This window comes from Ornithodoros turicata, chromosome 3 (assembly GCF_037126465.1).
Source record: "Ornithodoros turicata isolate Travis chromosome 3, ASM3712646v1, whole genome shotgun sequence".
In the NCBI taxonomy this organism is placed as follows: domain Eukaryota; kingdom Metazoa; phylum Arthropoda; class Arachnida; order Ixodida; family Argasidae; genus Ornithodoros; species Ornithodoros turicata.
In genome coordinates, this window is record NC_088203.1 from 94,185,514 (window position 1) to 94,210,193 (window position 24,680).

General features: G+C 46.0%; 1 protein-coding gene, 1 long non-coding RNA gene and 1 other non-coding gene across 4 annotated transcripts in view; 2 read left to right on the top strand and 1 right to left on the bottom strand.

The window, feature by feature from the left end:
- LOC135388851 (hemicentin-1-like) overlaps positions 1-24,680 on the bottom strand; it is a 381,823-nt gene that overhangs the window by 313,770 nt on the left and 43,373 nt on the right. The window lies entirely within an intron of this gene.
- The window catches only part of LOC135388852 (uncharacterized), a 105,453-nt gene that overhangs the window by 32,968 nt on the left and 47,805 nt on the right, over positions 1-24,680 (top strand). The window lies entirely within an intron of this gene.
- Positions 9,107-9,179, top strand: Trnat-ggu (transfer RNA threonine (anticodon GGU)). Its single transcript has one exon. It is a non-coding gene; the product is annotated as a tRNA-Thr (tRNA).

A 24,680-nucleotide genomic window follows, 5' to 3' on the forward strand; every position in this document is an offset into this window, starting at 1 on the left:
TGCGATGCATATGGATCGTCGTGCAACAGGGATATTCTTCCTTCTGGTGACACATTCGGGGCCATCGGTGCCGTCAAACAGACGTTAGAAAAATGACGGATATTGTTTTCCTGCTGTACGGTGCGATGCCAAAAAGACGATCTGCATCATTGAAACCAGCGACGGAATGCCCCGTCTATTCCTTTCTTCGTTCTTTTACGCTCTGAGATTTTGCAACAGATGATATCGAAGGTGCTTTGTGTCGTGCCAAACAGCTATAGGCTTTATTTATGCTTTTATTTAGAAAGTCCTGCACTCTTAAAACGGAGCTTCACCGCATTACACGCCCCCCCCCCCCCATTTGTGACAGTTGTGCAGTTTTGTTCATTTTCGCGAAAGAGCGTACAAAAATGATGATCAGTGGTATAGTATCAATCTTTCCAATGGAAATGCAATCAATCCTGCGGTCACGCATCGCTTGCCCCAGAATCTCAGGCTAACCATTTCCTCTTTTTTAGATACCCCCCTCTCAGACTTTTCCCTAGCTACGCTGCTAGACTCCACACAGCATAGTGAGGTGACTAAGGCACTTCTTCGGTTCCTGCGCGGGTCCGGGGCCTTCTGAGTGAACTGTTACCAATTCATTTTTTTCTCCTCCTTGTTAAAGTGGGAATATCAAGCCGGCGTAGCGCAGGCTAAGCTTCCCTCTTTTTTTTTCCATAATAAACATATATCCCTCCTTTGCAATGGTATGTCTCCGACGTATTATGTGGTAAAGTTCTGTTTTTACAGTGTAGAGTGCTGACTGATTGATTGATTGATTGATTGATTGATTGATTGATTGATTGATTGATTGATTGATTGATTGTTTTTCATCCTTCCTTCATCATCAAATAATGTTCCACGTGCAGCGGGGTAGGGTACCGCACCACCGCGGTGAAACACCCCATCTCATCGTCACCATCTATTGTTGTTGTTGAATTGATTGATTGGTCAAAAAAGAAAAGTTGAGATGTTAGGCCCAAAACGCTCGTGACTTGCCACTCCAGGACGCGTTATTTTGGGGTTCAATATATGTAAAAGAAATGAAGTGAAAGGAGGGTGAGGCAGAAAGAAGAAAGGAGAAACGACACAAATCTATCTTGTGAGGCACACAGACCCAGACGCGAGCAAATAACAACAACAGATAAATTGTTGATGATGAATGGGGAAATTCGCCACATGAAGCGTGCCCCTCCCCCCAAGGTACAATGGACGGAATGAGATGTGTCCTGAGGATGAGACGATGAACGACGCTGAAAAGATGTCGACAGTCAAAACAAAACTCAAACTGTTCTAAACTCTACTAAAACCCTCCATTGATTCCAGCGTTCCTTCCTCGTTGCAGCTTCACCGCACATGAGTATTGCTACTGGTTATGAGGTAAGCGTAACAATTCCCATCGTACTCAACGCATATTTTCCCGCGAGCTCCGCATCCCAGCCGATGTAAAACAACGCTCCCTGCTTTATTCCCCCAATTCCTGCATGACTACGTCCTACGTTTTCATGTGGCCGCGCGCGCGAGTTGAAGAATTCACTTTGCCATTATTCATAATTGGATGCCACCACGTCCTGTGTTCTTTTCATTCGAAGGGAGCGGACGTACACTTCGCCTAAGGCCGTCCCCAGAGTGGATAAACCACGCCACGTGACCGCGCTGCGACGTTCCGCGTGATTGGGTTGGCTCTATACCTTAGGGCGCTGGAGGTCGTACGTGACTTTGGATCCTTTTCGAGTCCTCCCCATAGACGTCGCTGGCGGCGATTATTTCGGGGATTTTGACTCGCCGAGCACGACCAGATTCAGTTGGCTGAGCCCCTGCACACCAGCAACGATTACGAGCTCAGAATTTGCTTGGCGCGAAGTAATGGAATCCCATGCCAAAGAGGAATGCTTGTTCGGGCAGGGACGTGTACTGCGGCAGATGCTGTATTTGACTGTTACTGTTTAGAGTGGGGGGCTTTGTTTTTATGTTTCATGGCAGAAAAGAAAGAAAGAAAAGGGAAAGGTGAGCCATCCAAGAGGCTTGCTATTCCATAAAAAAAAGAAGACTGCTCCTGTACTATGTTCAGTTTCACCAGCAGCGTTTCTTCTTTCCCTTCTCTCCACCAGTGGTTTTTACGCAGTTACTGACAGTACTGACCAGACACTTCTTCATTTTGGGAGGTACAAGATCCGGGAACAGTACAACACTGCGCGTCCACTACCGTTCCCACATCCTTCTTTTTCGCGGTGTACCTCTTAATCAACGAACATGTACTGTTGGTAGTTAGATTAAAGAAGGAAAAATCTGGAAGGAGGCATGAGGGTTTGAGGCGTTTGTAGGTTTAGAATGCGCTTGTTCGACAGGTCATCCTTTGTACGTTCGAAAAAATGAAGTATTCACGAGTATTCCCATATTAAGTATTCCCATATACCAGCAGTTACTTGCGCTACAAGAAACGAAGAAAACATGCAATTGTACGCTCGTAGACGCAGAAACATACATAAACCGAAACTGCAACGCGCACAAAATCGAGACAACAAGGGTAAAGCAGCCGCGTCGTATGCGTGTATCGCTGAAAGGAAATACCGCTCTGAGCTTCCTTTCGGTTAACGAGCACCAGCCTGACTCAGCCGCAACGCCCATAGAAACATGTCCGTTTCCGAACATAGCGAGGGGCCCTCATTTTCAACGGTTGCGCACCTTCGACTTAGGCATGCACGAGTCACAAGACGCCATCTCCTGCTGTCAAGATGGGTTCTGCCAGTAGAAGAGGCCTGCGAGTGACAGGGCTCCAAACAAACAAGCATCTCCCGAAAGAGGGCGCCTGAAGCAATTTATATGGAAATCTCAAGGGGACGAGTGCGGAGGGGGTAGTGGAAGACCCCGGATGATGTGGTCCCGAACGCGCAATTGATTCATAGCTTTTTATTTCGCTCTTTCGCTTCTTATGCCTGTTTCACTAGTACACTTATTTCTCGCAGACCGGGCCGGTCCCAAGGGGTGATTTCAAAATCGGAAAGAGATTTCTGGATTTGCTCTTCCTGTTTTTTCCACCGGACATCAAGAAACATATTATTGTTTTATTTTTATCGACGGAGTATGAAGTAAAAAACGAAAACGGGATGTTTTTCGGGTTTACGTTCCAAGGCCTGCATACCTGCAAAGATGTTGAATATTGCGATGCATAATGCAATACCGGATGGAGCCCTTCACAATGTCAAGCATGACTGCATGAATAAAATCTCCATTCATCTTTGTAAGTGCATCGTTCGATGACCGGATATCTTGAAGTAAGCCGGTGCACCGTTGACCCAGTCACCTTCGGTGTAGGCTACTTGAGATGCTTTTTCTCAGCTGTATGTCATATGTGGGGGTGTATATTACCGCTTTTATACCTCTACCTTACACCTCTGTTATATATACCTCTATGACTCTTGATTTGTGGAAAGCGCGGGGCGTACGCCTTTTTGTGACAATTAACATTTCTGCATAAGTGTCACAAAAAGGCGTACGACTCCCGTTTTCAACAAATCAGGGGAGACAACGATGTGACTCGGGATGATGGTTGGCTAGGAGCGTGCTATGTGGTGAAGTTCATTTTTAAGAGTGCCTCGTGCGCTTTCTCCAAGCAACGGGCCTAGCGGAGAGACCACTCTAGTGCACCTCTCACCTACAGTGTGCTTCCGTCCCATTAGTACCGGTCATCCTGCTTCTACATCACTTTGAAGTCCTCAACTCCCCTTTCTCCCACCTTCGTTTCCTTTTTTTTTTTTTTGGCTATAGTCGTGACGATGCCCACTTGAGTGCGGCCAACAACGGCAAGCTACCTCGACACCCCCCCCCCCTCATTTTTAAGAGCCGCGCATACCATACTATGCGGGAAACTCACCTTTCCCACTCCAGGCCTGGCATACTGACGGACGTCCTCTTCCCCGAAGGTTCTTATGCAGAACGAAGTAAAAAAAACTCGCAACCTCCTGCGTTTTCTTCAGGAAACAGGCCTCGCAGAAAGACCACTCTAGTGCACCTCTCATCTACAGTGCACCTCCGTCCCATCGGTATCGTTCATCCTGCCTATATGCCTCACTTTGAACTCGTCAACTCTTTTCCCTCCTTTTTTTCTCTCTCTCTTTTTTTTTTCTTCTACAGTCGTGACGAAGCACTTGAGTGTGGCCAACAACGGCAAGCTACTTCGAACCCCCCCCCCCCTCCTTATTTTTAACAACAACAACAACAACAAATAGATCATGACTATGGCTTGGGGTGATTCACCGATGGAGAGCAGTCCACTACCCCATTACACGCGAAACATGAGATGATGACGGATGTGAAAATGAGGTTATGTGCAAGTAAAACACTTGATCTCTTCTCCACTGGCTGCGCTGCGCTGCGTCACAAAAATGGAAGGTGAAGAAAGAAAAAAAAGAACACATGAAAGAAGCGCCAATGGTCATTGAAATGCAGGGGAGGACCCTACAGCGTCTGGAGAAAACCGGTAGACAAGAGGAACTCCAAGAACATCAGAAGACCTCGACGGTGTTGCACATGGCTCTGACATGGGCCAAGAATTGCAGCCAGGTTGAACGTCTGTCGGCTAGCACCACTCAGCTGAACACAGAGTTGCCGCATCTCCGTTTCGTAGAGCTTACATACTATTACGACGTGCTCAATGTTCGATACGATGCCACATTTGGAGCATAGGCTGCTGTCACAGTATCCGATCCGGTACTTGAATTGAGACGAAGCCTGTACAGGAGGGACGCAAAATAGCGTGGTAAACGATCTGGTTATTTTTAACAGTGTAGCGTGGACGTATAGGAAACGTCAACCATACGCAAGGTCGACTTGCTAGTTCGTGGAGAAGAAAAGATCAAACTACGAAAACAAAAATTTACTGCATTTCTTTGGGCGCTTTGCTAAAGCATTCAAATGTGGTAGCTTTTTTCAGTCATGTGGTCACTATCACGTGGTCACTATCACGTGGTCGTTATAAAGCTATGGACGGACCTATACACTGTGGTTGAGCCTATAAAGCTGAACTGAAAGCTGGACTGAATAAAAATTTGGGCACGTTGTTGCGCGTGAAGTTCTGTTTTGTTGTGTAGAAGCCTATGAAAAGCTCCATGCTGATACCCAATTTCTTACTCCGCTATGAAAACTTGACATCAAAGTCGGCATCAGCCCCATCTCATCATCGTATCTCTATTTGTGTGTGTGTGTGTGACATCAAAGTACAGAGGCCGCACGGCTGTGTTTACAGATATGGTTCGACTACGTCGGATGACTCCTCCGCTGCCTCGGTCATACCGGACCAGTCAATATCATGTGGGTTTCACCTGTCACATCGTACTTGGTCGAACTCTGCGGAGCTGTATGCTATCTTGCTATTTCTAAAGTCTGTCTTGAACCATCCTCTTGGCTCCTGGGTGATATACACTGACTCAAAATCATCCCTGCAATGTGTAGGAATCATGGGCATCCGCGGCTCTTTTGCCCTAGTGCTAGTTGATATCCTGACGGCTCTCAAGGTTCTTGGGGAACAGGGACACCGATTGACCCTACAGTGGGTCCCCAGCCACACCGGCATTCAGGGCAACGAGGAGGCTGATTTGACGGCGTCTTCGGCCCACCGTATCTGCAGGGCCGTGCCCATTATCCTCTTCAACGGAGATAGACGATTCTACTTGTCTGCGTTGGTGTCACTCTCGGCCCGCCAGCAATGGCGCCATAATATCGCTCAATCGTCACTCATCCATGCAGTGGACCCGTCATTATCATTTAAGATGCCAGGTGGCTTCCCTCGCAGCTTTACGTCCCTCTTGCGTCGTTTACGACTTAACGTCGCATTCACCCCTGTGTTCTGGGTTAAGCTGGTTTACAGAAACACGGCGCTGTGCCCAGTTTGCCACACCCCAGCTACGATTCCCCATATCACCGAGTACTGTGACACATGTACACGTGTGAACGCCGGGTGTTTCGACGCCAACTTGAGCTCCTTGACCATAGACCATTCAGTATGTCCAAAGTACTTACGTTTGGCTGACCATTCCCCCGTTTTTTTTTCCTTTTCGTCTAATAAATATATCCCCCCCCCCCCCCAAAGTACTTAGCCCATGGTGCTCCCCTGCGCGTCAGTGCCGGGCTCTTCGCTCCCTTTTTGCTTTCGTGCAAGCTACTGGCCTCCTCGAAGAGCTCTAAACAGAATTCCGACCTGTCGTCGCCTTCGCGCTCACCATTAATTCATCCTCTTATATTAACCTCTGTGAGGTAGCGTAAGGTCCTGTGGCTACCAGAGGGAAACATCCTATGTCATCATCACTTCTCCCTCATTTATTGTTGTTGTTGTTGTTATATCAAAATGTAACTATTGTCAGCCCCATCTCATCACCATTTCTTTATGTGTGCGTGTGTTCTACGAGACAGTTTGACAGTTCTTTCAATATATTTGAATTGTTGTCATCTTCCATGTCAATCGCTTCAACGCACCTTCAACTACCGCTTTCCTTTAGATTGGTTTGGAGCAGAGAATCAAAACAGGAAGCAGCGCTTTCGCTACCGGCTGTCCAACATGCTAGCGCACAATCACGTCGATTGATTTCACTGTGCTGCAGCACCGTTTGCAATGCAAACATTGTCCTTGTGTCTGCCGCTCTGCTCACGTACTTTGCACGCGGAGGCGCTTCAGTCACCACACTCCGCGCGCTCCATGTACCGCTCTTTTTGCACAAATCCCGATCTCCTTCGTTCAGTTTCGCAGGCATGCCCCGCCGCTTGGCCATAATTTTGCGTGTTGCAACTTCACCTCACGAATAACGACCATTACACGTAGTGCCACTTAAGGTAATACGAAATGTTGTTGGTCTCCCTAAATAACGCCAATGTTCGCCCCCCCTAAAAAAAAAAGTAGCTTCCATGCACGTCCGTCTTCTTTTGTGATAATCACCGCATACACGGATAACTATTATCGCAGGCCTATACACATCGGCGAACATTCGCTAATTGGCTTGGACTGCACCATATTTTGTCCATCTGCGGAAAACGAATGCTCGATAGGCGCCGCCTTGTTGGGGATAATTGTATTAATTTTTTCGATAGTGTAAGCGTTGGAAGCATGTGTATCTGGAATGTGTCTGTTACAACCGTTAGAAATGAGAGACGCAACGCAATCGAGGAGCCGTTTATTTTGCTTTCGAACGTTGCGTTTCTGAAGCCCGTCTCTCTTGTTCTTTTGCTGCCGCATGCGGTAACTGTATCACGAAGCAGGCATCGTACGTTAGCTATTGTTGCTTTGGCATTGTTGCTTTGCGTACTTTGCGTATCCGAGGTATTTATTACCATGAGTGATGCCAGTTTTGCTAACGTAATTTGTGTCTGTTTTTCTCCCTCTCTCTCTTTTCGTTCGGAGCTTGATATTCGCAAGATGGTCTAGTTGGTTTGTGTTGATACCGTAGTTTGCACCCTAGGTTGATACTGTAACCTCATAATCTGCTTCTGTTCGCAGATTTAAAGAAAGATTAACGCACGCTTTATTGTAATCTCCATTTTAGCTGTTGTGCACGTCTTATCTCGCTTTTCAATTGTTCTTTTTTTCTTTTTATCGAAGTGCGAGTGTGTGTAATGAAAGCTATCATGGAGAATTCGGTTCCGTCAACATCGACGCCGGGTACATCAAACCGCTTAAAGCGTAAAACTGCTTAGCACCTATCAGCTAACCATAGTATACGAAAGGAAGAGAAGAAATGAAAGAAAGAAAAGTAAAATAAAACAGGAAAGTACAAAAAGATCACACCATGGCGACATAATTACGGGATAAACAGCGAAGTGTAAAGTATCCGGATGTGTGTTTTTGTGTGTGTTGTTTTCTAGTGTGACAAAGGTGACGTGCCTCTCCCACGTCAAGGGTTGTTATCCCTCTTGCGGAGGTACGTATGTGTAAATACATATAAGCTAAAAGAGGTGAGCGATGATATATTATGTGGTATACTTTTTTTTTATGCCTACTCGAACGCTGGTGCTTTTTTACGTCCTGCAAGTATCGTGATCGAATGGAATTCGTGAAACACGAAGAGCAATACAGGGTGATCTAACCCTGCAAAAATGATGGTGATGGTGGTGATGATGAAAGGGCTCCCCGTTGTCGGCCACACAGAGGTGGGCAACGTCACGTCTGACGCCCTGGGGGAATGTGCGTCCTCGGCCGACTTCTAAGGGAACTGTGCCGATATATATGTCTGAAAGCGTCTGAGGAAAACCCTGGAAAAACCCCAGACAGCACAGCCGGCACCGGGATTCGAACACACACACACACACACACACCATGAGTTTCACCATAGCCTCCCGCCTCCCGCTTTCAACAAATCAGGGGCGAGAACGTTGTCATTCGGGATGATGGTTGGTTGGGAGCGTGCTATGTAGCGAAACTAATTTTTGAGAGTGTGTTTATGAGTGTGCCTTCTTGGCTTTACGTTTGCTCGCGTAATTCACTTATCTCCGATTATGATTGATTGATTAGAATAAGGAAAATGTTGACATGTTCGTCCCCAAAACACTCGGGACTGGCTACTCCAATACACGCCAATTGAGGCTCACCATACAGAAAACAAACGAAGGGAAATGATTGTGAAATGAGGCGGATGCTTAGTTCACCGACGATGAAATGTGAAAGTGAAGCAGCCTTTCCAGCGTACTATCGGTGACAGTTGCGGTTTCGTTATCTGGCGTTGGAAGAACTGGGCTTTTACATATCCTAATTACATCCTCATTATCCTCAGAACCCCAGGTGGTCGATATTATCCGCAGTCCCACCCTGCGGCCGAGGTCCTGTTTACGGTTAGCTTTGCGCTAGATCACCACCGACCCATTAAATCTGAACATCAAAGAGCTGATGTTCTGAGGCTGGAACAACATAGAAGGGACAAATACATACAAAACCTCAGAACATCAGTTCTTTCATGTTCAACAGTTGCAGCCTGCTTCGACCCCGTCGTATGAATGTGTGTATAAGTGTGCAAAAAATGTAAGAGTGAAAGGAGGATGAGTGAGAGAGAGTGACTGGTTTGTCCTTTCAGATGACGCACCCTGGAAGTCGCTGAGAAGGCGTGTCAGCTTAGCTCAATTGGTAGAGCCCTGGACCGGTAATCCAGAAGATGTGGGTTCGAGTCCTACAGCTGGCTAACCTTTTCAGTGACTTTCATCTTTCACCATTAAATCTGAATGTTCTTCTATAGGGCCCTGGAACAATCCAGCAGCACTATAGTGCTGCTGGATTGTTCCAGGGCCCTATAGAAGATTGTTGCTGGATTGTTCTGGATTGTTCTGGATTGTTGATTGTTCTGGAAGCTGGATTGTTCCAGGGCCCATCCCGGTAGAGTTGTATTGCAACCATGGTTCTGATCAAACCAATTTCACCTTTTGGGTGTAACTACGTCTCCAATGATATCGTTATCTTCCCTGATTTGTTGAAAACGGTAGGCGTACGCCTTTTTTGCGACAATTACGAACAGCATAAGTGTCACAAAAAGACGTATGCCTTCCGTTTTCAACAAGTCAGGGCAGATAACGATATCATTCGAGACGATGGTTGGCTAGGAGCGTGCTATGCGGTGAAGTTCATTTTTAAGCGTATACCACTGCCACGAGTGATAGGGTTATCGCTTCTGATTCGAAGAGAGAGAGGGAGGGGGGGGGGGGGCGTACGCTTTTTTGTGTCAATTATCGTATGTCCAAACAGGCGCACGCCTCCCTCTCTATTCGAATCAGAAGCGACAACGCTAGCATTCGTGCAATGGTTGGCGCAGAGCGTGCTATGGGGTGAAGTTCAGTTCGGTTCTTGTGCGGAACGACTTTCAAAAACTCGCGGCCTCGTGCGCTTTCTCCAAGCAACGGGCCTAGCGGAGAGACCACTCTAGTGCACCTCTCACCTACAGTGTGCTTCCGTCCCATCAGTACCGGTCATCCTGCTTCTACATCACTTTGAAGTCCTCAACTCCCCTTTCTCCCACCTTCGGTTCCTTTTTTTTTTTTGGCTATAGTCGTGACGATGCCCACTTGAGTGCGGCCAACAACGGCAAGCTACCTCGACACCCCCCCCCCCCCCCCTGAGTTTTTAGAGTGAAGGCAATCCTGACTGCGTATGAGATGACAACATATGTGGAACATTTCTGTTTGGGAAATACGACAGGGCATTTGAAACATCGACCAAATGATGCTGGGAAACTGACGCGTGGAAAATACCCGAGTAACTCATCTACTTACATTTTTACAGTTGCTTTAACCAAAGGCGGTAACTATAGTTACAGTTACAAGTTAGTTTTCTAGAAAAGCAATTAGTTACTACACTCTAAGAAAAAAGGAGTCATTTTAGTCCCTTTTTGAGACTAAATGCATTGCCACAAAAATTAGTCCCTTTCTGGAGTAAATGCAGGGGACTAAATGAATGTCGCAGAGTGGTGACTGCATTTTACGCTTTCTCCTAACTGTCCCAGATACGTAATTCATGTCAATGAAATAAATACCTTGAATTAAACCGTCTGAGGTATGTCGATGTGATGTAAAATCTTGCCACATGCATAGGGCACAATTTCGCAGCAAAGAACCTCTATTTCTTCCTTTGCGTCGGTGGAAAATTGCCAAGTTAGCTAAGTTTTATAGCCTTATCCCATAAAATCCACAAGGAGCACATATTTAGATAGACTGTTGCATTCGTGAGATCATTTTCAAAGTTTAGTGATTATTTGCAGTCCTGGGGAGTAAATGTCGAGGTTAGGGGACTAAAATGGCGAGTAAGTGTAATCTAGAGGACTAGATGCTGTAATTACTCCCCGTTCTACTCATTATTTTCTGTTTTTCTTACTGAGAGCGTACGCAAGACTGATCTCGTGCGTAGCGAGAAACCCTCATCTTCTTCTCGGTCGAATTTGACTAACATGAACTTCACATCGATTTCCACTTACACCAGCGACGGTGCTGTCCCGTTCCTATATTGTACGCACATACTACTTCGCCTATAGACTCGGCATCATTGTCCCAAAGGAACGCGCACTAAGCTCCCCAAGCCGTTCCCGGAGCTGTCGGCCGGCACTCCAAGCCTAGTCGTGGCTTCTGTGCAAGTCTCGCAGCAAGAACAGGCCGACAATCCGATGTATGTCAGAGCACTGCGAGCGTCGCGCTGTCGGAACATTATCTTCGCTCCCCGAGAGAAGAGGAGGAAGGATACACTTGCTTGTTATTCATCTTACTCTTGTTACCACGTCGCAATCGCTTTCGCAGGTCCCTTAAGACGACGCTCCACCTTTATCTGCAATTCGATGCTTCTCAGAAAAACGGAGCCTGTTTTAGGGAATAGTGAGACTGAATTGAACATTTTAGATCTTCCTCCGGAGACTCTGTGTTGTTTATTATCAGTCTATAGGTGCAACATTTTTGCGCCCTTATTTATTTTTTATTTATTTGTTTCGGAACCACCCGTTGTAGAATCTTGTCATTCTTGATCCAGAGTTATTTCTTCAGCCTAGAGTTTGGACTCTCTGTGATTCGGCAAAGCGAGAGAGAAGGGTGATGGGAAAGGGCAGATAAAATAAATTCTTCGCTCGGGATTCGCAAAGTGCACTTTTAGAATGGAGGTCGAAGAAATGTTTCTCAACTCAGGACTGATTCCTTTCCTTTTTTTTTTCTTTTTCGTCCATTCTCTCTTTATCCTTCTAGGCGAGCGACTGATGTCTTCGGAATTGGATTGTGAACGCTTTAGAAATGATGGTGGCCGTTTTTCTAATAAGGTAAATAAAAAGCGACCCTAAAATCATGACACAGGAGGACGTAGTTGGCGCACAAATAATAGCGTTTTTTCGATTCTGTCCCGTGTTCTTTCTTTCTTTCTTTTTTTCGTTGTTATTCTTTTGTATCTCGATTCATCTAAACGACGTACCGTGTGTGATGGTGCAAATGACTTTCTTCATAGGAAGTTGCGAAGTTGCTGAAGCTTAACGAGTTTTCAATGTTGACGCAGTAAACACGCTGAAAATTTGAGGAGTGACAATGTTTGCTTCCTCTCGCTTCTTCTCACTATACAACAATAAGAAACGGAGAAAATAGGCTTGACAGCTCTGAAGAATTACTTTACTCAGGGTTGTCAGAATGAAGTAGAGGAGTAGGAGTAAGAAGAAAAAAGTTTGTGTATTATCAATGAAAATTGCATCTCAGTAGTGTCGCAATATTATCTGCGTTATAGAGCCGAATGGGCACAACTTGTTTTCTGACCCCATCGCAGCGCTGAATGCGCCTAACTTGCACGGAATAGACGTGACGGCGTACTAACGTTGGGGATATTCCATAGTCAAACCGTGCTTGTCGCTGTGCATTAAGAAATTGCGGGTTTTCACGTTTGAATGGCTCCTATGGCTCGGCCAACGCTCATGCATTTTTGTTACTTGTCACACAAAGGTGTTACACGTCGCTTTCTCCGCTACTCTGTAGTGACGAAGGTACCACTGTGTGCAGCGGTTGGCCTTATGTGAAATTCAACTCAGCTGAAGAGTGTAGTCATAAATTGCTTTTACGCTAAACCACCTCCACCCCTCCTCCTTCTTTTTCTTTTTATCATCATCGTCATCATCAACAACAACAATAAAGTCATCATCAACATCATCCATGTCCTCCCCAATATGCACCCTAAAAACAGAACTCACTAGTCAACCATCACTCAGAACGATATCCTTCCGCCTTCTCGTTGAGCGCGTTAAGTATCGGCTCTGGAGCGCATGGAGCGCGCCCATTTTTACTAAACGGGACATCTCATTTTGTGGAGTGTTGCGCTCCCGCACTCCTACCCACATGTCGGACTCCTTCTCGCGCTCTCCACCCTCCTCTCCGGTTGGACCCACCTGTACCTTAATTTTTTTAAGGCTGCAGACAGCCCTATCGGAAGACGGCTCTACCGGAAAGGAACATTCAGTGACACCCAGAGGCCTAGAGGCGCTTTGCACGCGCAATGTTCACACATCACGTGCACACGCAACGCTCTTTAAAAACCCGTTTAGCAGAGGCTCCGGAGCGACAGGGAGAGAATGGACAGAGCGCGGCGTACGCCTATACTGTAGCATATTGTTGCAGGGTGGGCGTACGCCACTCCTCCTCAGCACCGCTGCTGAGGACGCTCTTTTCTGGGGAAACTGCAAGACTTCAAATCAGGCTTCCACCTTTTGCTTTTTTTATTCGCTATTCTTCTATTATTTTACTTAACTTTACCTTAGCATGCAGGTTTAAGCGCTACATATCCCGCATCAGTGTTGGTTGAGCCTACACATCTCCACCTTTTCCTTTTACAGCGAGCTGTATGGAGGAATTTCTGTCAAGGCCGTGCGTGGTTCCTGGTGTTTTATTCGGCGCGCCATTGGTTGGCGCAGCTGGCGCAGCAGCATATGGGGGAGCGGATAAAATAAGAAAAAGAACAGCGAGGTGCGAGCGCAGTCGTCAGCGTACCAGAAGCTATGTGGCGGCCACGGAGAGTTGTACGCCGCCCGCAGATAGGAAGGGCTTGACGTGCCAAATGCAGCACGCGAACGGCACAGCACATCGAGCGAACAAGCGGTCCAACGCGCATCGGACGCACGAGGACAACATGACCCAACAGTGAATGAACGCCAAGTGGTTGCGATGAGACGAAGCCAAGAAGATTCGGAAGTTAGGGAACGCGAAGCCGAGGCCAAGATACGGAGGGCGGAGATCGAACAAGCTCAAAGCCGTGGTCATGGCGGGATGTAAGCGGTCCCAGACGTGTGTACTTGAAACGAATGCGCGCCCGTCGGAGTTTGCACTGGCGAACGCGGAGTTTGCGGAGAAGTCTCTGAATAACGAGTTTGGACGCATGTCTATGACGTTCGCGATCGGCTGTGGTTTCAGACTGACGTGGCGCCCTCACGCGCGCAACAGAACGAACTGTTGCGCGTGGACGATACAGCTATGGCTGTCACTCCTCCGTACATGGATGCGAAAATGCGTGAATTTTTCCCTTCCATTTTTATAACCTTTGTCCTCTGAATACTCACGTGATCTTCCAGCCTTGGGGGGGGGGGGGGTATTGTTTATCGAAAGAAATAATAAAATAAGAAAGAGTGGGCGGTCTGCCTGCCGAGACGGGCGGCAGATTCAATCTCCTCTCTGCACCACTCGTCTTAAGATACCGGGACTTTTGCTTGCTGCTCATATACAGATATCCTCTGCATACACGGATATCTTGATATATGGTCTCAGGTATGACTGCTGAAAGCCGTGCCCTAACCAGATAGAAAAGCAGCGGGCTTAGCCCTAGAAGTCGGCCCAGGACGCACATTTCCCCAGGGCGTCAGTCGTGACGTTGCCCACATACGTGAGGCCGACAACGGCAAGCCCTTTCAACATCACCACCACCACCTTAGCACGCTGCCTTGCGGTAGTCCCACATTCTGTAGTCTTGTACTGCTGAAGGTGTTTCCAAGACGTGCTTTAAAATGTCGGTCCGTAAGAAAAGCATGGACGGAGCGCACCCTACGTCTGCAAATGCCTGCTACCGTTAATGCGTCGAGGACGCTTTGTGCCAGGTTACGAAGTAGCACGAGTATCTCACGCATAATATAGAGATGTTCCAGAGGCCGCGCGCGAAATTATTTACCAGCGTGATCACAATACAATAAGCCCTGCTCTTGTGTGAAAAATTCGGCCTTCCATTTATTTGGGAGTTAAGAGAGGGAGCCTTCATTTATCAGTATATATACCCTCTATGTGGTGGGTACTCTCAGGAGCGTCTCAAAAGCATAGTTCCGTCGTCTTTCTTGTGATAGGCAGTGACACATCATCCTTCCTTCCTAGGCTTTCTTTGTGTGATGGATATCGGCTTTAGAACGATGTACACTCAGTTAAGACTTCGGCCCTGTAGATGCTGGGGGAGTATAGAGCTCAACTCTCGCTAAAAGCGCACGTGAAAGTTCGCGAAGTAGAAACGTTGAAGTTAACGAAGACAGATGCCGATGGTGAAACAAATTTAAAAGAAAAAATCTTGTATCTGCGCGTTTCGCATTATAATGTGTTCGGGCCTCATAACGTTGCCCGTGGCTCTCGATAAAATTAAAATTAAGGCATTTTCACGGATGAGATGGGGGGCTGCTTGCGAGAACAGGATTAAAAGAAAAAACTAAAAGTTTGCGCGGTGAATTACGATAAACTATACAGGAGAACATTCCGCAAGCAGAAATGTCCACAAAATGTAGCAAATGGAACCATGGCCTTAGAAGAATGCCATGCATAACATGAAAGATGAAAGTCACTGAAAAGGTTAGCCAGCTGTAGGACTCGAACTCACATCTTCTGGATTACTGGTCCAGGGCTCTACCAATTGAGCTAAGCTAACACGCCTTCTCAGCGACTTCCAGGGTCCGTCATCCGAAGGCTCTCATGTTCTCTCATGATATACATAACATGTTAATGTCATATTATGTGCAAGTTTGGTGGTGAACTACTAAGGTCCCGCCGGAACATGTATACGTACACGGCAGTCATCAAGTTGCATCACATTGAAGCTAAATGGTATTACTGTGCTCCAGGCAATGTTTTAGCTTTTGTTGTGACTGGTTTCATGGTTTTACCCGCCTTTGTACATGCTAAGAAACATATGTCTGCGGGAAACTAAACTTACAGTTGTATATGACCAGCGAAATCTCGTAGTGCAATGCGATTTCTGCCCAGATTGACAATTTTTTGTCGCAGTACCTCTTCCCCAAAACAGTAAAGCTCCGCGTCTCCAGCTTGCAGGCGTACGGCGAACGCGGAGGTACTCTGCTATTGATGAATCATAAATCATAAGCATACTTCTTTATTTGTGTAATGCTACCGAATGGGCATTCAGAAGCACTGTTATCCGGATTTCAGTCCGAGCGGAATTGTTCCTTTAAATGATAAGTGTAGCTATGTGGCTATAAGCCGGGCTCGATAGTACGATAATGCACAAGGGGCGCCGCTAGAGCGCGCAGCTGTCGTTCCGACCACGGGAGGTCTTGGTTTTCTTGTTCACGGCCATGGTGGGGGCTGCATCATATTACGAGTACTTAGCACAGAACTTCCTCGTGTACCTAGCGAGGTATAATTAGACCCTTGCCCCCCCCCTCTCTCTCTCTCTCTCACACACACACACATCAAACTGCTTGAAACCTGGCAAAATCCAGCCCACCAACGCTGTGCCCTCAACGCTCTTTTGACATTTTTAGACACCATATAGGACTTCAATCCTTATTGTGAAGGGGCTCATTATTTCATTCCCCATATCACCACCAGCGACGGTGTAGAGTATCGCCCCCTGGCGATGAAACTCCCCACTCATCATCTTTAAAACAAAGTTATTGTTGTCGTTTGTAATTAGTGTTCGGAATCCCGAGCCGTCGTTACAATCCCAGGATTTCGGAATTTCTAAACGTAGATCCCGGGATCCCGGCACGCGATCGGGATTTTTGTGCGACCGTCCCCACGAATAGGTGTAGGACTGTATCCATTGCGCACTCAATCACAAATAGCAATACAATTTGAGTTTCCCACCTATTGATGTTTCTTTTGCTCTTCTCCCCCTTTATTCTTCCCTTTGCTAACCGAGTCTAGTTTACTGGATAAGCTGCCTTCATTTCTTCTCTTTTCTTTTTTTTTTTATTTCAATGTTAACCTATCGATGAGGAACAGGGGAACAAAATAAGGATCTGCAATATTCTGTGTAATCTCACAGATCAGACGAATCCTCTCGATTTCCTTTCGATCTCATCGTCAGACATCTATTGTTGTTGTCGTTGTTGTAGGCTATGGGCTTTGCAGTTAGTTCGGTTTCGGATTGCGACGCATACTTTGACGTTGAATTGAAGCCCTTCCGGTCGCTTATGTGTCTCAGTCTTGAGAAATTTCATGTGACGGTTCTGGTGTAGGGTTCAATTAATTAGCATATTAATTAAATTAAAAGTCACCGAAGTAACTTCTGCACAAAACCACGCTCACCTCTCCAACGGATAGGACTCCCCTCAACCGCCACCACCACCACCACCACCACAAAAAAAAAAAAAGAAAGAAGAAGCTTTTCCGCTGAGGGGACGCCTGAACACAATCGTCGATAAGATACAGGTCTTTCGTTTCCACGCGCACCGTCCATTCGTTCTCCGGAAATTTATTATTCCGAAATCCCAGGATTTGGTCTCTCGAAATCCCGGGATATCGGAACGCGAAAAACATGCCAAGATCCCGAGATGCGAACCCTAGATATGATATATTTGGTTATCTCGACAATGGAGCTCTCCCTGTTCGTAAACAAATGACGTCATAGTGTTCGAGAGCGCCACCAATTTGGTAGAGTTGAACTACGCTCGAATCTAGAGGCGAACAATGTCGCCCTGAAAGCCACGGTCTTGAGGGGACAACCGACCTACTTTTCTTTCAATAGAAGGCAGCGAACAAGTGCCCATTCGTTGTTTTGGTTGCAGTCTGCCTACCAACGTCATGATGACGTTTCTCGGGTGCATGTCTACTGTAGCTTTCGTGCCTAATGTAGTAAGTCGCTGAAAAGAAATGGCAGTTGATGAAGAGGCACCAGCAGTGAGGTTCGAACCCGCACTCTCAGATTTCCGCCACAGGTGCTGTGTTCGTTCATGCATGTTTCATTGTCTACGTTGTTTCAAAAGAATAGCTCAGTGCCTCGAACTGCCCCCGCGTCGTCTTCAAACATTGCGCAAATCTAATTTTCACACGAATGCGGCGTAGTATGTCCTAATTCTGTATGACCAACCTGTATAACCTTTCTCGCACGGAAGGCATCCCCATATCATCGTCATCATGTATCTCTCTCTCTCTCTCTCTCTTTCTCGCATCCCCCCCCTTTCGACACACACACGCGCATATAGCCCGACTCACACTAGTAGTTTACTATATAGAGTAACCACTATCATTAATAATTACGTTCGGGTCTTCGCGCGGAGTCATTATATAATGATCCTTGTGCGTTTCGCCAACAATTTATAATTCACGGCGACATGCAACGCTACACTAGAACAGTACAAGAGAACAGAAACATAGCCTTAACGCTAACTATAACATGACATTTCTACATACACCTGTGGTGTCCGTGTAGGGAGGAGGCGAAAAGTGTACATAGATGTGCAAGGACCCATTCGCTGTAACTACAACCAAAGAACCCATATGCGCTATGCATTCATCCTGCAGGACACGCTCTATAACGTTTCATTGTACTGGGTTCATTGTACATACCATCAAACCAATGTAATAAATTTTCTTTATATAACGCTGCGGAGAGTGAGTATTTTAAAGCGATCCGGGACGTGCTCTGTGTGTTTCGTGATATTCTGGCTCTTCGAAAAAGTTGAAAGCGCCTACATTTATATTATTTTACCATGGTTGCCTACATCGAAATCGATTGCCACGTGTGCTCAATGCTCAAGCCGGCTGTCTCGGAATTCTAATGGCGAATTCGGGTGGTCATTTCGTAGCGACTTTTTTTGCCAGATCCCGAACAGTCATGTTCGCTTGGTCAAAATGAAGCAATCTCGCATGTTCGTGTGGCGCTTTCCGAGCGCTCGGAATTTGCCAGCTAGCACTTTTTATGCCCGGTCTCAAAACGATCGAGCAGCGGATTACTCAACTATATCCGGTGTCGTCACACCCGCACTGCAACGGTGGCGAGTGCCCTCATTGGCCCGTAAGTTGAAATCACGTGGTTTAGCAGACGACAGAACTCGAAGACGGGCGACCGCGATGCCCCTAGCGCGATCCAAGTAACTAAAACCGCTAGATTCCTAGCACTCATGTTCAGGTGGCAACGGTCACGTGATCTAGCTCGGCCTCGGATTTTTCGGAGCGCTAGGCCGTGCTGCTACGAAATGACCACCCGAATTCGCTATAATTTTTGCCGAAGCGAAGCAAGACTCACGCGGTCATTGGCGCATGTTGCGTCGAAATGAATAGGATAGGATTGGATTTTTATGAAAAAAAAAAAAATGGAGATCAAACGGCGCAGCGTGACTACAAACTTCTGCGCCAATGAGCCGCTGGATGAGCCAATATGTTGCCCTGTCTGATAGACAGAAGAATGCGCCGCACTTGAACCTCAAGCCTTGAAGCCTGAAGGTGCCTTGAAACATGAAAGATGGAAGCGCGGCAGTCGTAGAAAAAAGCCAGACAGCGGCGAGGAACTGCCATGTTTCGCTGTTTCATGTTCCCAGGCGCCTTGAGGCTTGATTGATTGATTGATTGAAAGAAAGAAAAAAATGGGGATTGGGGCGCCTTGAGGCTTGTTGTCATGTTTTTCAGTTTGTGTGTTTCAGCCTCAGCAGAGTCGCCTTCCATCCTATACTTGGACCCGTTATTTTTTCCTGTATTGTAGAGTATGTGAAGAGAGAGCGAGAAAGTATATCAAAGTTATATATCACTGTAAAACCGGGAAATTAATTTCTTAGCGCAGTGATGAAAACAGTACAAATAATAAGTGATGCGACACGCCCACCCACGCCTAAAGAGACGACGATGAAATGAGGCTGATGCTGGCCAGCTGTCTGGGCGCTGTCCCAGTGTCAAATGTAGATAATGTAGATGATGATGAAGATGGCAGTTCAGGTGATCAAAGCAAGGCGGAGTGATGCGACGGATGATCACAACGCTTAGAAAACTAAGCTCTAACCTAAACATTCCATACCGGAGCTTACTAACCATGCTGATATTGACTCTGCTGTGTTGTTAATGATTGTTGTTGTAATTATTCAATTAATAAATGTACTTAATCTATTTTTACGTTTTTGTATAAAAATTTAATTAATGAATGTAATCAATCTACTTTAGAAGCATGTACAATTTGAACGCGACTTTACCTTGTCATCGGATAGGTTTTAACATTTTCCTTGACATGCAAAAAACAAAACAGGAGCTCCACGATGTTGTACCCAAGTTCTTAATGACTGGTACGAAATTATATTGAGATTTAATTGAATTCAAATTGATACGTACATGAGGCAAATTCCAGCGTGCAGCAAAGTTATCAAAACGTACGATTGCGTTCTACAAAGTTGGTATGGACCATGCATGTGTAATAAGTACGACGATTTTGAATAATGAACCCGTAACATAGACCGCACGTATCGTAGAACCTAAAATATTGGTAAAATGACCGTGTCGCGATACGTCACGTAATTCCTGAGTCACTATATACTTAGAAAGTGCGTCTTTAAACCGATAGTTTGGGAGTAACATCCCCTTTTCTTTTACCAATCAATCAATCAATCAATCAAGCCGATAGACACATAGACGATATGTAGTCGCCTAGCGACGTAATTATCACCGAACTATAATAATAACTATATAATATTAATACCGATTGTATACCATGTACATTCGATCCCACTTAGCAGGTACACAGCGACAGTGACGTCAGCCCGGTTTGGTCGTAATCACTCACGTCTGCAACATTACACAGCCTGCACTCTCAGGATGACATCATGACATCACCATTTACACAAGGGCTTGACTTTCATTCTCCCTTATCATCAGCGGCAGACACGTAAATGCCTCATTAAAGATTACCAGGGGTATAGTCACTGTTTAGCGCTAATCATAGCGGAGCTGTCTCCAACCACACCCTAAAAAACAGGGAAACGTGCCCGAACGCTTAAAAACCCTGCGTTTACCTGGCCTTCAAACTTCCCCTCAGTGCTCTTATTGGCTAATGTATTATGAAACTTGCCTTCGCTTTTTTTCTTCTTCTTTTTCTTTCTTGATACGCTAATAATCAACGCAAGTGGAGGAAAAAAAGTATTCGGTGGAAAGTTGAAGGCGCCAAATGTCATTTCCTGAAGTGACGAGATTATTTGAAGGTCATTCCTCTCGTAATATTAATCTACCCGAAATACTTTTTTTTTATAGCTTGGCTTGGGTGCAGGGCTATTACAGAGCGTGATATCAATATTTTGATGTTCCCCGCTTTGACGTTTCACCCTGATTAAAGTTCGATTTTCTGTGGGTGGCATCCTTCCCGTTTTCGCAGCCAGAGCACGTATACTGGCAAAACAAAAGAAAGAGAAAAAAATATTGACGAAGGTCATTATTCCAATGACAAATGATCACGTCGCGCTTCAAATCCACTCTCCTCGGGAAGAAAGTGCAGCTAATGTGGGAGCACTTCGTGCTGATGCGCAAGGAGATATGGGCACGAACGTTGGCGAACAGACGCCGATAGTGAACGTTTTTGCTCGCTGTGTACCCCGTACCCTGGTGTCCCTGAAAGGAAAGGGTTGGCTGCATACTTCTTTAAGCAAGGCTTAGAGTTACGAAGCGGGTACTCTGATGGGGTAAAGAAAAATGAAGAGTCTGGTTGAGGGAGGCGAGAATGCAAAAGTAACGCCAAACGCTTTCGAGCAATCTTATGGAGTGTCTCTCGGGAACATTTATCATGAGCCTTTATTAACAGTGAATAAGACAGGTAAAAAAAAGAAAAAAGAGTTGCGTACTTATCTTGTCATCTTCCTTTTCAACGTCGACGTAATCACCTAACTTTGATTGGTGATAATGATAAGTCGTGGCTTTCCGAATAATACGGTTATCACTTCTTTATATGACGGGAGAGAGGGAGTACACGTTTTTGTGTTAATTAACGTACATCAATGGACGACTTCAGAAAATCCCAGAGTGCCTAGCGCCGCTTTGAACTCTGGGAACTTGTGTTATCGGAAAGGAGGAGAAGGTCTCCAAACAATTCCGTCTTCTCCTCTCTCAGCCATGTTGTCCATCGACGTGTCAAGGTAATCCAAAACGAATCGTGAAGGACCATTCTCCTGTCCCCCATGACAGTAAACGCCCAGGATGCAACGCGTGCGCAAGGTGCACTGGGATTTCCTGAAACCGTCTCTTGGGGCAGTTGTCATAAAAAGCCGTGTGTTCCACAAATCGGGGAAGACCATGACATTATTGTGAAATGTCCTGAGCGGGTTTTGCAGTGAAGTTCTGTTTTCAGGGGTGAACTTTTTTTTTTTTTCAACAACGTTTTTGTCATTGAAATCAATCGACACACAGCTGCGGGCGCAAACTGAGAGGTCGCGTGTTGGAATCCTTATGCTTATGAAGAACAAGCCCAGAGGGCCCAGAGATCCCGATAAATATGGAAGTTGTTGGAAGAACCAGAAGCTGTTACTAGACGGGTACCGTCACGAACGCACAAGCAAGAAAACGCGTTTCAATTTACGCTGCTATGCTTACAAACTTGCATTGTTTGATCTGTACGTGAGGGTATCCTATATTTCTATGCAGACATTTCTCTTTCGCACAAAAACCCTTGCGACCAACACATTGTGGGCTAAAGCAACATTGTGCTACCGAATAAAGGAACTTTCTCGGAATAGATCCGCAGCGACGCCACGGGAACTCTTCCTTCCTGTCAAAACATGCCTAGAAGCGAAGTTTAGCAATCATAGAGTCACGTGAAGCTTCCAGAAATGTAGAGCTAAAATATGAGACGATCCTTCAGAGTGGTGGCGCCGTAGTCGATGTAGCGGAGCGACAGAGTGTGTGGGGTCGAGCTGGTGGTACGCGTCCCACATTCTGCATGGCGCATGATAACAGTAGGGAGGGAGTGGTGAAACATTATGTAGGACTTCAGTCCTCACTGTGAGGTTTTCATTATGTTTTCACCAAAGTACCGTTTCTCGTTTCCTTTGCAATGACGAATAAATAACTTTGATCATACATCAATATTTATATGCGATGTCGTCATGTATTTATTTATTTATCGATACGATGGCCTTCTTGTTGTTCTTGTATAGGCCATGTAGGCCCGGAACGCTCGTAATAAATGTACAGAACCTTGTAGCGAGTTGGTGCTTGTTATTGCACTGTTATGATATTATGCTACATTTGCAGCTTTGCTGCGGTTATAGGCGCGCTTCAGTTCGATGATACCTGTACACTGAAGAGTGTACATGCGACGTTCATTTGAAGTGAAATATCATCTCCAATTCTAAGGCTTCAATATGTATTTCGCGCGCGTCCTCCAGCTAATTCCTTGAATATAGTTTCAAGACCGATTAAAAACAGTAAATCACTTCCTGACGTACATTACTTTTTCACTTAGTTCACTACTTCCACTTCTTCACACGCACTGAGGTGGGGTACCGCAATCATTGCGGTGAAACACCCCACCCCATCGTCATTCATGTAGTAGTAGTTGTTAATAAATTAGTAAAATAAAGTAAACTTTGGAGCTTTCAGCAACCCACCATGGGTGCTACCTGCTCCGTTGCAAGAGCTGTATAGCTATTACGCCCTCTGAATAAAAATCCTCACAGCAATCAAAGCACATCATAGCGGGATCCCTCACATTCTCACGGGCACTCAATCAATTGAGCGAAAAAACAATATAGCACACTACAGATCTACAAAATACGGTGTCAACAGTTCACACTAAGATGGAGTTCGCACTTCACAACACAGTTGTCAGACCTGTCTCACTCGAGAAGGCTACCAGCAGACGGATTGCCTTTCGTTGATTGCGCGGAGTATCCCAAGGACCCAATAAATGAGTCAGCTCCACTGGGCGGTCCGTCATGCGTAAAATGCCGGGAAGCGCTAACATAACATAAGCGGCCAAGCAGGTCCCCCAAACGAGTTGTATTGAACGTTATCGAACAAATAATGATTATTCTTACGCCGTTATCCTATAAATGATTACCAGTTGTTCGTCGGTTGACCTAACCACGGCATTGCAACTGAGCCCAATATACGTATTTCATTGCCTGCGGCGTGGAGCAGAAAAACATTGCTTCCAGCTCCGCGTGTCGGACATTTCCCGCGCACGTCAAAGAACTCCAGGTGGTCGAAATTATTCGCAGTCCCTACGGCACGTGCGGCATGTCGTCACGAATATATAGGCTGACTCAGCTTACGCGTGAGTGTGCTCCCCATTTTGCTTGCCATGTGTCACGCTATTGGGGACCTACACTCTTAAAACGGAACTTCACCGTATAGCACGCTCCTAGCCAAAATCACCATTGTGAATGCGAGCGTTCTCTTCCCTGATTTGTTGAGAACGGCAGGCGTACACTCTTAAAAATGAACTTCACCGCACAGCACGCTCCTAGCCAACCATTATCTCGAATGATATCGTTATCTGACCTGATTCGCCGAAAACGGGGGGCGTACGCCTTTTTTGTGACAATTATGAACAGCATAAGTGTCGCAAAAAAGGCGTACGCCTCCCGTTTTCAACAAATCCGGACAGATAACGATATCATTCGAGATTATGATTGGCTAGGAGCATGCTATGCGGTGAAACTCATTTTTAAGAGTGTATACGTCCTTTTGCGACACATGTTGTTATGTTACACTCTTAAATATGAGTTTCACCGCATAGCACGCTCCTAGCCAACCATCATCCCGAATGACAACGTCCTCGCTCCTGACTTGTTGACAACGGGAGGCCGAGCCTATTTTTTTTATATGTATTATGCACGTGCATAATGGTACAAAATAGGCACTTATGCTGTCCATAATTGTCACAAAAAAAGGCGTATGCCTCCCGTTTTCAACAATTCAATGCAGATAACGATATCATTCGAGATGATGGTTGGCTAGGAGCGTGCTATGCAGAGTTCATTTTGATGAGTGCGGAGAGCGGGTTTTTAGGC